Below are 14,022 nucleotides of genomic sequence, written 5' to 3'. Positions count from 1 at the left end.
GCCAATATGAGAGTAACATGAGCTTGGTTGTTCATCTTCAAGGATACGCCGCGTGAAAAATGCATTAACGATTCGACACGTCGCAGCGCATTGAATGGTTTCTGGAGCATAACGGTGAATCTGTGGTTAGTGTATCTGCCTCACATTTCGAAGGTTCAAGGTTTGAATCTTGGCTCCGATCTTCTTTCCTGGAGTTTGCATCCAAATGTTTTCTACCACGATGCTACTTTTCTCCCACAATCAAATAAAATAACTTGAGCATCGCATTTAGAAAACAGACAGAAACCTGTAATCTTCAATTAGATGGCAAAATCGCTTTCCGTGTTTCGGAGCGCAAAGACAAGGCGGCAGCACGCGTTGCCACTTTCCGACGATTCGATCGATACAGACAACATCTGCTGGCTTGGACATGAAAGTCTGGCCGCCAACCACCTGCCAGGGCTCGCACAGCGAGTGATTAGGGCGCCGCTTGCTCCAATCTCCAATTCTCGAGAAGTATCATGCTCTCCCATCTGCAGTGCGAGCGCAGTGTCTTCTCGGGATATATTTGAGAGTCGATACTGTCTCAAAGCCAGGCGTCTTGCTTTTATTATTTTTATTGGGTTTGGTGGAGCATCCATCACGTTGTTGTTGATGTTTCATGTTCTCTATACGCTTTGTCACAAGGCAAGTTGGCTCATTTATATCAGCAGAGGTAATCGTGTTATGGTTGAATACCCATACTCTGTTACAGGGCAGACATAGAATGACCTTGGAAGACAAACACACTGTACCGTAAAAAAGTTCATTATGCAAAAGACAAAGCACACATATTAAAGGTTTATTGACCTAATTAAGCAAAAAAGTCGAGAAGCGTTCTTGTGATAAAGAGAGACAGAAATTTGCCAATTTCAAAGCACGGGAGATAAGCATTGCGCAATCTGTGGATAATCACTGACGATTTTTGCTCATCTACTGTATTTCAACAGGAAAATAACTGTATGCAATCATGGATATTCTTACTCATTTCAACCTAAACGTCATCCTCTGCATACTGGACTCGTGACACCACAAAGGGATTTCAAATAGCAGATTACTTGATACAGATGGACAACGATCAAAAAAGCCATACGTTCTTCAAAGATTAAATCCAGGACCAAAACTAATCGCAATTTCTTTGGCCGAGGGCTGAACTTTCCAGCGCGTGTGATTGAAATCTGGATCGCACCAGGAAAGAGCTGACAATGAGCTACAGTGACAGCCATTTTGGCCCATATTCGTAGTTGTACGGAAGCGTCCCATATTTTTTTTTCTTGCGAGACAATTTTGAATCATTGCATCCTTGGTAAACCTCACCGCATACGGATTCCCTTGTGTTGCATCTGGCGGTCCCTAGGCAGCGCTCATCCCTCCTTTCACTTCTCTGCTGGTAAGCTAGTGTAAAATTGGCCCCTTTGAATCGTCGCCACAGTTGACTCCTCATTTGGAGCGAACACATTCAGTGCCCCCAACCGCTCCCCTTTTTTGCCTGCCATACTGTACGCCAAACCAGTGAGGCTCAAAATATGGTCGACGCACCCCTGGTGGTATGCCAAAGAATCACTAACCAAGCACAATTTTATTTAGCTTGAAATTCAATATATATGGTCTGTTTGCTTAATTTGGTGCACGAGGGAAAGGATGCCTCCACCCCTGAGATCGCTTCGCTGAGTTCTGAGCCAGCCCGTTTGGATTATGGGACAAATGGAGGCACGTGACGGCACAAGCATGAAAAAAGTGTCAGCAAACTCTCATAAGCTCATAAGCAGATGTGTGACTAATGGCAACTTTGTAACGGCGACTTCGTTAGGCCAGCGCTAATTGCCAGAACAACATTAATGCACTCGCCTAGTTGATGGAACGCTGTGATTTGAACGTTTGATCATTATCTCCATTTAATTAGGCATACCTGCACAATCGCATCTACCTAGCGGCGTTTTGTTAGGATAATATTATGGATGCGTGGCCACTATTGTGTTGGGTAGAATAAAATTATGATTTCAGATTCAATGAACCAATAAAATAAGTTAATCAATTAATCATTGTCAAATTTGACTTGGAGTGAAATACTGCTCGACTAAGGCAATAATGAAGAGTGGATGAGTTGTATTGGAATGGGGTTGTTTCATCAGTACTTTGTTAGATTATGTTGGAATTGTATCTCATTACAGACTTTATTCATTTTTTTGCTGTTTTCATAGCTCATCATTTAAATAAAGTACAACACATAATCATTGAAAAAATTTGAATAGTGGTTAAATTAATGGCAGGGTAATAACGATTGTTCAATGCATTCCCTATGATGGACATATTAAAAGTGACGTGCATATGTGCACGTCTATGCAGTCCGGCTAGTGCTTTGATTCTACACCCGCTCTCTCATACAAACATGGAGGAAATATTGACACAGTTTTGATGAAGCCAGTGCATTAAAAAAAAAAAAACGATTTAACTGTGGGTATTTGAGATTTGTAAAAGCCTCTCAAAACCCTCCATACAAGACATGAGGGGGTCTTTTTTTTTTAATTATTTGAACTAAATCCAAATCTTCTCCTTTCATCACAGTCATCCAAAGAGTGTTGACACAAGCAACATTTTAATATGAGTATAGTTTGACAATAAAAGGCCCATTAAAAATGTACTTACTATTCATCATATAAACGTTTTATGATTTATTGGATGGTGCGGACTTTATATGCTTTAATTACAGCATATTGACCACGTTTATAGTACCTGCAAAGCTGGATTTTTTTTTTTAATAAAAAGACGACAGGAGGTGGTAGTTAAAATGGGCCATTGAATCAAAAGAGTGATGCAAAAAGAGACGAGCGCGCGACTTACCGACGATCATCTGCACGGTGGGTAGCGACACAAAGGTCAGCGACTGATTTTATCGCTCAAGGTTTTTGTTTTTTTTATCATCAAGGCTTGAATGTGTATTTACCATATGTGTGAAGGAGTGTGTGTCTATGTGTGCATGTTGCAAAGGTTGCTTTTGATCAGTGCTGGAGGATTTAAAACAAGTAATGCCTCATCCTGGCTGCATACCAGTGACACGCTTGTGACCGGAGTCTCCCTCTGCCAACTGCAGAAGCTGTTGGGTAGTTTTAGCAAGACTTTTTGGAAAATGTTTGGTTTTTGGTGTAAAACTCCAGCACCCCCCGCAGTGCTGAGCAGGATAAGTGGTGTCAAAAATGGATGGATGGATGGATGATTCTGACGATGCTATTGGGGTCAGGCAGCGTCATACTATATCATACCAGTAATTGACAAAAACAAGTCACAAGATAGGACAACCATCACATATACAGAATGTGATGTCATCTCCAGTAGGTTAAATAAACAATGAGCAGCATAAGGGGAAAAACAAACATGGAATATTGTAAATGTTAAATAAGGATAGCTTTTACCGTACATATGCTGCTACACAATATTTCGTTAGTGCAGTCTTGCTCATTAAAAAATAATGTGCACATTCTTGTTGTGCTTCAATGCGGTATAATACTCTCATTGGGATGGAAGGCGTTGGATCACCTTCATCAAGTGCAGAGGTTATTGCCATAATAAGTTCAGTGGGCACGACTAATCCCTGCAAGACTCTTCTATTTTGATTTGAGCTGAATGAGCGACACAACACACACATGCACACACAATACATACACAAATCTATCAAATTATAGCATGCAGCGCATTCAATTATATCACACAGCAGATGGCGTAAACAGAATCAAACACACATAATCACAATGGTTGGATCTGCCCATGTTTCATATTAACCCTGATATCTGAGGACGCGGCACAGGACGGGACTTATTAGGACTCGGGGAGACCTGAGCTGCCGACTCAGCACTTTTTTGATGTGCAGTAATCTTCAGATTTGGAGCGAAACAAACACGCGGATGCTCGTGCACGAGCGGGAAAAGAAGATTGATTGGGGAAAAAAAAGTCTGTCATTGTTCAAATCACATTGTGCCTCATTGTACCCTAGCGTAGCTTATCAGGTTGTTTTTGCTTTCTTGACATTGGAAAAAGAAAATACAGCAAATATTTGGAAGTGAAATAAAGTCAACATTTTGAACTTTGTCACCAGCTGTCTGGAAACATATTGTAACAGATGTAATTTAAAATCCTTAATGCCCTTGCTAGGGCCGTGGAAAAATAAATCCTGTAAAGTTCAAAGACGTTTGGTCAAGATATGTGAGCGCTAGAGCGTTAACATGAAACACGGTGGTCCAAGGTTAAAGCTTGTGTCCTGTAAAGCAGCTTGTATGTCTTTTTTCGAAATACAAGTCTCCAGAAGATGGATGGGATTATCTTATCTCGGCCGGTACACACATGACATCAGAACACGGTCAGACAAAATCAGCGGTGTGCTGGTCAAGCAAAACTTCCCGGCCGGCGGATTACACAAATAAAAGACTCACCAACCCTCAGCCCGATGACCTCGCTGCCACGCTCGAGAGACGACTCTTGGGTCCGCGGCCGACCGTCTCGCTTCTGCAATGCCAAAAAGAGACCCCAGAGGGAAGTTTATTGTTTTTCCTGCTTTTTAAATGAATACATTCCCCTGTTAGTTTTCTAATGGAGGAGTTAGTGGCCAGGCAGGGAATTTGGCAATTTGCTAATGGAACATGATGGGAAAAATAGTCTGTATGAAAATAAGTGCTATTGGTTGCTCTGCGTGGAGAGGGCCAGACTAAATAATGATGAAAGTCAGAAGCTGAAGTGCTTTAAAACATACAGCATAATGGTTGTCATCTTCATTGTGTGAGTAAGGAAGAGGAGGTACTATATTAGCCCTGAACATAGGTGATTACCATTCTACCTCAGTGATGATGGCAATTCCGGGGAGGGGGAAAAAAACCCTCCTAAAAATGTTATTGCTTGCTGCGAAGCCAGATTACAAAGCAAAGACGAAGCTTTTGGATTTAGCCCGCTTAATTCAGCGGAACATTATTTACAGGAATGGAGGTCATGTAGGCAGGGCAGATGTGGAGTTGGCACACACTCACGTAAAGAACTTAGCCGTGTTGGCCTGCACAGTTAATGTTGGTGCACTGACATTTATGAAGCAGATGTTTCCACTCTTGTCACAAATGACTGTCTGGCGATTAAACTAGTCGTTTATGACATGAATTATGAAGGTAATCGTTGACACCACTTTTATCAGTCAATCTATTATTACCACTTCACAAAACATTTTGTTAAATTCGAACCGGGCCATCTTTCAATCTCAATTACAAATGTACAACTGTTTGCAGTGACTTGGAACGGAGTGTGTTACATCGCAACGACTGCAAGCTTCGATCTAAAGACGGATATTATCCCTGCCTTTATGTAACATCTAAAAAGAGCTCAATAGTTTTCGTGCTACGCTCAAAGGCCTCACAAGCCCCGTTCCATATACAGTATTTCCACGCTGTCTATTCTCCAGTGTCCCGTTTGGGCGCTTAATGAGACAGCATTTGATCGTAAGGGCTCATGCACGAGTAAACAGCCAGACAACAAAGGCTTCAGTGCACGTACGTACCGCGGCGACCCCCTACGCCGCCATTAAGGAGCACTTAAGATGTTATCACACGGGTGGTTAGCCTTCTAATAGCGCACCGTGTAGTCTTGCTCAGGTTTTGATCTTGCATCGAGTGTCACAGGTCGATAAAAATCTACCGCAGGCACTCGATGGTCAACAGCAATGACCATACAAATTGATATGGGGGGGAAAAAAACTAAATTGTTTCCTGTTCATTTTCAGGCAAGGATTCTTGAGACATGACACTTTGGCAATTGAATTGACAATCTAGTTCCGTGTCGATTGGTGAAACTGGTGAGGGTGAGTTTTTTCTGTCACTTTTTAGGGGGGGGGGGACTCATGAGTCAGTTATGTGCACCTATAAACTCAAAAAAACAATCAAACCAATCAACATTGACACCAGTTGGAGCTTTTTGCTACGCTAGCTAATGTGGGCATGGCGTTTCTCCGTTCATGATGACAAAGGGTCCTTTCGTTGAAATCGATTGCTTTGATTTCATCGAGAGCTTCTCTCAAACTGAGCACTACATCATATGGAAGACATACTATGTTGTTGCTTCATGGCACTTTACGCTGCAAATTATCTCTGCTATCACCCGCTCCAAATGTGATGTCATGAGGATGCGTTACGGCTTGTGTTTGTCACATATAAAAGAGTCACTTTTAATTAGCCCGGGGAGGAAACTTGGCAGGAATAATGGCGAGGGAGTCTGCACAACCGTCGAACGCTGTCAGTAGGTCGCATCTAAAAGAAGAAGTGTCTTTCACATCTTTCATCTTTATCACCCTTTAGGTATTTCTTTTGTTGAATTAATCATTTAGAAGCCTCTGGAGGACGTCACATGGGGTCTCTGCTGCTGTTCTTTATCAGCTGGGTCTCCCAGGGTGTTTAGCACAGTTGCCAGTGGGAAGGCCTTTTTTATATAAACACTTTGTGGATGGAGCCAGACAGGCCAAAACTAGTTACACACTCCAGTGTAGAAAATACTCTGGCAAAAGATATGTGCATATCATTTTGGGAACGTGGCATCATCCCTGGAACTTGAAAAAAGTAATAAAGCAATGTAAGGTGTATAAATAGGAATGATTCAGTGGAGTGGCCCAAATCTTCGTTTTCAAATGTCAAGACTAAAGGTAAATCCTACAACATCTACTCAAGTCGGAAAGCTGAGGAATCTCCTTAACAAGGCATTTGTGCTTGTTTACTTTTCAGCTATAACCCATCCTCCTAGACACACGATGGTCCAAATGCTGTCTTCGGCCGACTCGGGGCAACCTAGCGGCGGCGAGTGCATACGGTCTGCTGCACAGATATGATATGAAACATACAAGCCCCCCCTCTCCCTTCCCCAAATCCCCCGTGTGTATGTTGTGGGTATTAAGAGCTCAGCGGCGGCCACCCTGCTTTAGAAGTCTTTTCCTGAGGTAGCGCTTCACAAGGCGGCTGCAGAGGAGGATAAACGCGCCGCAATCCCGCAGGCCAAGCGCCTCCTCGGCTCACACTTTGCACCCCTCCACTGCTTATACCCCCACTTTCCTTCCCATCCCTCATTATTCAGCCCCCCCCGCCCCACCTCCTGCTTTCTGTCCTATCCGTCCCCTCCTTCCCTCGGGCCCTTTGGTATAATTCTGCTTTTCTGTGCCTTCTTATCCCGCTCCCCTCCCACTTCATGTCCGTCCCTTAGTCTTCACAGCTTCGTCTCTTTCTTTTTTCGGGGGGGGGGGGGGGTTCAGTAATGAATAAGGCTGGCGGCCTGTCTTCCCAAGGCTGGAGTGGATGAAAATGACAGCAATACGCATTGTCTCTGCACTTGGACAGAGTGTGCCACATATTGGGAAAGTGAGAGTCAGAGGCCCGTTATATAACTGGCAACTGACTACTCGGAAAATGATGAGGAAAACACACACACGCACACACACACAAACACACACACACTGGCATGTACTAGAACCATCCATTTATTATATATTTACAATTAAAACATGGGACACTATTGTGCTGTGGAAATTTTCCCGATTTCACTTAATTGGTTCCAACATTACCATTTACTTACTACAAATAAGTTTTATTTTGAACTGGTGTGTAATTTGGTTGACAATACTGTTGCTGCACACCTCTTAACTGGAACACGTAAGAGGGAGCACAGAACTCTTGTTCTGGCTCGCATTTGAAGAGTCTGCTATTTGTCTTTAAATCTGTTCATGGTCTCGCCCTGAGCTGCTCCATCTCTGCCTCTGTTTCTTCATGGAGGAAGCCTGGAGGGAATGGAGATTTTTTTTTTTTTTTTGTCTCCAGCTACGAAAGACCTCCTGGTGCACGAGTTTCGACAAGTACCCTCCCGATCCACTTTTAGCAGCCAAATCAAAACACATTTTTATTTCCTGGCATTCTACACAGCTTGAGACTCTGCACTTGTTAGTGTCTCGTTTATTTTTATTGTTTTAACTTTGTTTTTGTATTATTGTTTCTAAATGGTTTCCTGGTTCGGCTCTCTATAAGAAAAATTGAGTTAATTTCGGTTATAAATTGTGATGAGATCATCACAGAATGCTAAAATGGCCAATGGAGGATTTATGATGGAGACAGTCTGATAAAGAATTTGTTTTGTATTCCAAGCAAATCCTCTAGAAGTCTTTAAGATGCCAGAGTATACAAAGCGTTTGATTCCAATTCTTCAGTCAATGGATAGAAGAAATATTTCCCTTTACAGATGAGATGCCAAATCTGGGAATAGGCATATTATTTCCTGTCAATCCCCGGAGGAGCGCATGCAATTCCAAACTGTGCACGTCAATATATTGCGCTGACACAAGTTCTATAAATAAAACGAGTGACTTCAATAAGGGTGTTTACAAAAGGGAAAAACACGCTTCTGGTAGCAAAATAGCTTCAAATATACAAATTTGCTCATTACTGGAGTAAAGATTCTTTGTCATTCATGAAACAAAAATAATTGAGCTGGGGAAAGAAAACGCTAAAAACGGAAGGAAGCAGAACGTTTTAGCCTGTGGCGCTCGCTTCGCCTTGTTTGCTTGTTTCTTTCATTCCTGAGACAGGCGAGGCACTAAAATGGGGTGATTGGAAGAAAAGGAGCAAAACAGGCTGCCATTTAAGCAGACAGTGACAGACGCACATGGAGACGGAGTGAAAGGCAGATCAGGGAGGGGCAAAAGCGGCCTGAATCCAAATGAAGCTGATCAGAGCTCACTGTGACTTAATCTAGTTATACGGATAAAGGATTTCCCTGTGGCGGAAAACATTGCAAGTTATGACACACGTGCGTGTGGGCGTGCGTGTGCGTTGAGATACTGCACTTGTTTCTCAGTGTGCATCGTTGTGATCTGTTAATCTCAATATGAGCCTCGAAAGTCAAAGTAGTGTGCCTTTTCAAAAATCAATTCTTTCACTTGTTAGCCAAGTTTGTGTCTGCAAAATTGTGCAAAAATGACTTGTTGGAGTCATTTCGTGGCTAGGAAAGTTGTACCACGTATTCATTCGGTGTTGCCTTGAGATATCAGTGACACCACTTTTTGCTTGAACTCAACGCACATCACAACAAGTACCAGTTTGTCCAATCAAAACTAGTACCGTAATTTTCGGACTATAAGTCGCGGTTTTTTTCATAGTTTGGGTGGGGGGGCGACTTATACTCAGGAGCGACTTATATACATATATATGTTTTTTTTCACTTTTTTGGGCATTTTATGGCTGGTGCGACTTATACTCCGGTGCGACTTATAGTCCGAAAATTACGGTAATTTGGAAAGAGGTTTCAAGCTGCTATATCCACAAGTTTCATGTCAAGCTTAACAAATCAAGACAATTACAGTTTATGCCTGTCCCTTAATGAAGCTAATCTTGCTTAATGCTAAAAAAACAACGCAAAAATGCAATAGGAGGTCCAAAAGTGAGTGAGTACCATTTGGATTGAGCTTTGTATTTTTAATTCTGTTTCATTTTTAGAGAGGAAACCCAATGAAAAGACGCCGCAAGCTTCAGACTTGACAAGCTTCAGGGTTACACAAGTGTCTGAACAACAATTCAAACGGCGATAACATGGAAAAAACAAATAAGCGTTGTCAACGAGCTAACTTTTGTTTTATCCCACAAGACAAAAGAGACATGAGGAGTAAACGATTCCGGAGATAATTGTCAGCCACCAGTTCTTCGTTCCCTACTGACACTTTTGATGAAATTCATTTCAAGGAAAAGAAAGATCGTGTGTACAGTACTCGCAGCGTCATCAAACAGAATGACGACATGGGCGGCGATGAAGCCCCGAGGTTTAAGTTTGAAATGCATCAGCTTCAAAACAACACGTTCTTTTCATCAAATTCCTTCTGAGCTCCAAAATCCATGCAATGAAAAAGCATTATTTAATTCATAGAAAATGAACGGCAAAGTGCTACAGTTCAAAGGGCTCTTTCCATGCCGGTGCAAAAGCAAATCAATGAAACATGGGCTGTGCGCTGGAAGTGAAAGAAATAGGCTGAAAGATATGACAGGCAACGGTGTGACACTGGCACCTATCCGAGCGTACACTCGATTGTTTCGTACGACGCCCACAAATGGAAAATATAAGTGAGGGGGAAAAATGGAAGCAAAAACATTTGAGGAAGAGATATGATGAACAGTTCAAATATTTGAAGCACTCCCAAAATGTGGAAATTAGAGGAGAGAAAAATAGAATTTTTGGCTCTCATTTTGAAATTGTGAAAAACAAAATGCAGTAGTGACAACTTAAACCACAGGTGTCAAACTCAAGGCTCGGGGGCTAGATACGGCCCGCCACATCATTTTATGTGGCCCGCGAAGACAAATTGTGCATCAAATTTGTGTCATTTCTAGAATTGCAAATTGTCTTCACTTTTAATATCTTTTTTTTTTTTTTTAATATTTGACCAGTTTTTACTCGTCTGATTTGAAAACGAGTTATTTGTCAGTTGGTTTTGTAGCTTTTACTGGATATAATATGAGGTGCTCACACATTTATTTGGGTTGAGAGTCATAAGGGCCTTCCGAAAGAAGCTATGGCTATGATGCGGACCGCGAAAAAAATGAGTTTGACACCCCTGACTTAAACAGTTTAATATGGTTGAATGGTTTAAATCAAGCTAAAAAATTAGGAGTTCTGGGGGGGGGTTACCTTTGGTCTTCTATTTTGAAACTATGTATAAAAAGAATACTTTACTGTATTATAATTTCAGTTGCAGTGCCACTGTCAAAAATTCAGAACTCTTGCAGTTAAAACGATCATTTTCACAGTAACAAGTTTTGAAGTGTTATTCACACAATCTGCATTTCCATTTGAGTTGAACAATGCATGAATAAATATGTATCAGCAGGGTGGCTAATTCTACGCTGACAAAGGTGTTACAGAATTGTTTTAAACAAATCAGTGGCAGGTAAGCGAACGAAGCTTATACTTGCACAGATGTTTTAAACAAAAAGAACGGCAGGTGTGCGAATGAAGCTTATGTCTAATTGTCCACTTGTAGTTGCTCATTACCTTTCCAGCTGAGAATAAGCGTGTCTCCTGCGAAGAAACATCTGCGTACTTTGTGTTTTTCCACCAATGTTCATCTGAGTACCTGCCTGTGAATGAAAAGGCACTTTTCTCGAGCAACACAGGCCTTTCTTTTGATTCTTTTTAAATTGTGACAATGTGTCTGCCAGCTCAGCTGGATACATGAAAAAAAAAAATAGTCACATTCGTTTATTCTCCCGCACATCTTTTGCCGTCTAGCGTAGCTTTGCAATATGAATAGTTCATTACGCGTATCGGCGGCCCCTCTTTACCCACAATGCTCCACATTCTAGGAACGTAATACACATGAAAGGCGAGGAATAGACGTATCGAGCCGCCGGCGCTAAAACGGCCTTTTAATTAAGCAACCAGCGTTTACGGACAGAAATTAATTAGAAGGAGTAGAAATCATTTTCCACGGGAATGGTTGCTTTCACTTCTCATAGAAATTCACGCTCTTCTTAGCAAGGCATTCACAATTTGTTCTCTGTTGGCAACCAACGCCGAGTGCAGACAAGCAGCTGACGCTTGCATTTAGGGTTCAGACGAATAATATTTAACCTCTGTAGTTTAGACGCATCTCGAGGGTGAGGCTGCTTGGCACATTACAGTGATCCAGACGAGCTGACATTGAATTCGACAAACTAATGTGACAGAGCGATGCCAGCTTTTCTTGACGGCGTACGTTCGTGACAGGCTATAGCTATCTTGCCATGTCATGAGCGGGGCATGAAGAAGTGGTCTTCGAGCAATGAACAAACCACATGGAAATGTCACACGACATGTCAAGTCAAAGGTTGAGCAGAGCTGCGATGTTGGAGAGACAGCGTACACCTCGGACTGGGTGCCAGCCAATCACACACAAACATATAACCGGCAACGTGTTGATAAGAACACAACAATGGTTCAAATCATCGCCTGATGACACACGGGGAAAAGCATCTTTGTGAAAAAGTTCTTCTTTAAAAAAGAGAAGAAATGCACTTGAAAACTGCTTCTCCTTTGTTGATCTGAACGTCTCAGGCAGTCCATCTTCCCCAGTGAAATTTGAAGTCTGCCAAGCAAAGGCGGCTGCAAACTGCTTTGTGACTGACAAGCGGAGGGGGCGGCTAAAACACTTGGCCATCCTAATGCCCTTCCTATTGACTGTATTGATTCCCCATTCTGCCAGCAAGCCTCCAAGCGGGAGGAGCACCACCTCGTGATGGTCAGCAAAGTCTGTTTAAATAGTTACAGAGCACAGCGGCTCACGCCCTGCAGTATTTAAACACACGCTCACACACAGACGAAGCACGGCCAAGATTGCAGCCTCACACAGAGGTCTCCCGAAGACGACAAAGGCCTCATCGTAAGTCAGTCAGAAACAAGATTTCATCCTGGCGATTGGTAGCGATAACCAACGGTCTGTGAGATATTTGAAAACGGGCCTCACAGAGAGACTAAAAAAAATGGTTTATTGATCGTCAGTGGAAGAAAACTGGGTGCATCCGCCTGCACCTCTGTAGACAAACACTTGACATTGCTGGTCGTAAAACTAGTTTTACAGAACTGTTCATAAATTCACTGACCGATCCTTCGCTATTTGCTAAGATAACCTACTCTTCAATTCTGTGCTCTTTCTGTAATGTCTTAGGATGACACGAGGTGGCGCCAAAGTCCTGGCTAATTGGAAGGTAGTAATTGATGCTATGGGTGTTGATGTTATCGCTCCAAAGCAAATCATCCAGTGGGTTTGACCAAATAGATTTGGATTGGAATTAAATTCGGTGTACTTGTTGATATGGATTGTGCAACACTAAATCTCGAATTTTAGGTTAACCTGATCAGGGGTTTGGGAGTTAGGCCGCTAAATTTTGGCATTTTGTTCATTTTTAATGCACACTACATAATTTGCAAATTTATAAGAGAAGATCACATGAGAATAAAGAAAGCTGTAAATCTAAAATCGTGTTCTTTAGAGGTGGTGATGAGTGTGGTATAATGGAGCTCCTTAAAGTAAACAAATTATCCAACACAATGAGATGCTTTGATTAATTATGTGGCAATGGAGAGAGCAGCACCACTTCAGGGCGAGCACAAAAAGAAAAAGCTTTGTTCTCCAGTCAAGGTCTCCGGCATCTGTCGGAGAACATTCCGTGCAAACGACTTGATTATTGGCATGATGGCAAATGGCAGCGCATCAAAACAGCAGCTGCGTGAACACGGCATCCGGGTCCCAAAATGCAGAGAGTTGGCAGACGTCAGCGATTTCATCTTCTTGCCTGAAAATGAATTTCAAGCAAAAAGGTTCCCTCTCGTTTCGACACAAGTTTGGAGGCCTTGCAGATGGCGCTTGATCTGTGGGAGTGGCCAAATGTTAATACCGTATTGGCCCGAATATAAGACGGTGTTTTTTTGCATTGAAATAAGACTGAAAAAGTGGGGGGCGTCTTGCATACATTATACCCATTCACAAGGCTAGATGGCGCCAGATATCTTTAATGTGAATGCTGAACTTAACTCCCCAGGCCAAAGCGAACCACTGTCACGAAGAATAGAAATAAAAATAGTGGTAGCACGAAGAAGAAAAGTAAAAAATAGCGGTAAGAAAGAAAAGAGAAGAAAATAAGAGAAGGGATAACAGAAAATGGAGAAACAGTATGTTTATTTACATTTCAAAAACCAGAAGCCATTATTTTACAAATGTGATTGCACTTTAGTTTACATATTTAAATGTTCAGATATTAAGATGTGATAGACAGTTTTTGCATGATTTGAATGAGGCAAAATAACATGCTTTTTCTCTCGAATATATTGTTATAATCATTTGTTTCAGATGTACTGTAATTATTTTCTGTATAAAAATTAAATTTGGTGTTCAAAAAATCTTTTTTCAAACTTGAGTCTTGAAAAAGAGAGGGTCGTCTTCTAATCAGGGTCGTCTTATGTTCGGGCCAATACGGTATT

The 14,022-nt window shown here is 41.9% G+C and overlaps 1 protein-coding gene across 2 annotated transcripts in view; it reads right to left on the bottom strand.

Moving 5' to 3' along the window:
* The window catches only part of LOC119123089 (cadherin-22-like), an 87,724-nt gene that overhangs the window by 56,575 nt on the left and 17,127 nt on the right, over positions 1-14,022 (bottom strand). Inside the window, exon 2 of one of the 2 annotated variants that reach the window (XM_037251910.1) lies at positions 4,443-4,515. The gene's annotated coding sequence lies outside the window, so the exon portion shown is untranslated. The remainder of the gene's footprint in view (positions 1-4,442; positions 4,516-14,022) is intronic. The other variant, XM_037251911.1, reaches the window with a different exon arrangement.

This window comes from Syngnathus acus, chromosome 5, assembly GCF_901709675.1.
Source record: "Syngnathus acus chromosome 5, fSynAcu1.2, whole genome shotgun sequence".
NCBI classification, from domain to species: Eukaryota; Metazoa; Chordata; class Actinopteri; order Syngnathiformes; family Syngnathidae; genus Syngnathus; species Syngnathus acus.
The sequence above is the reverse complement of the archived record's forward strand: the minus strand, read 5'-3'. Positions and strand labels throughout refer to the sequence as shown.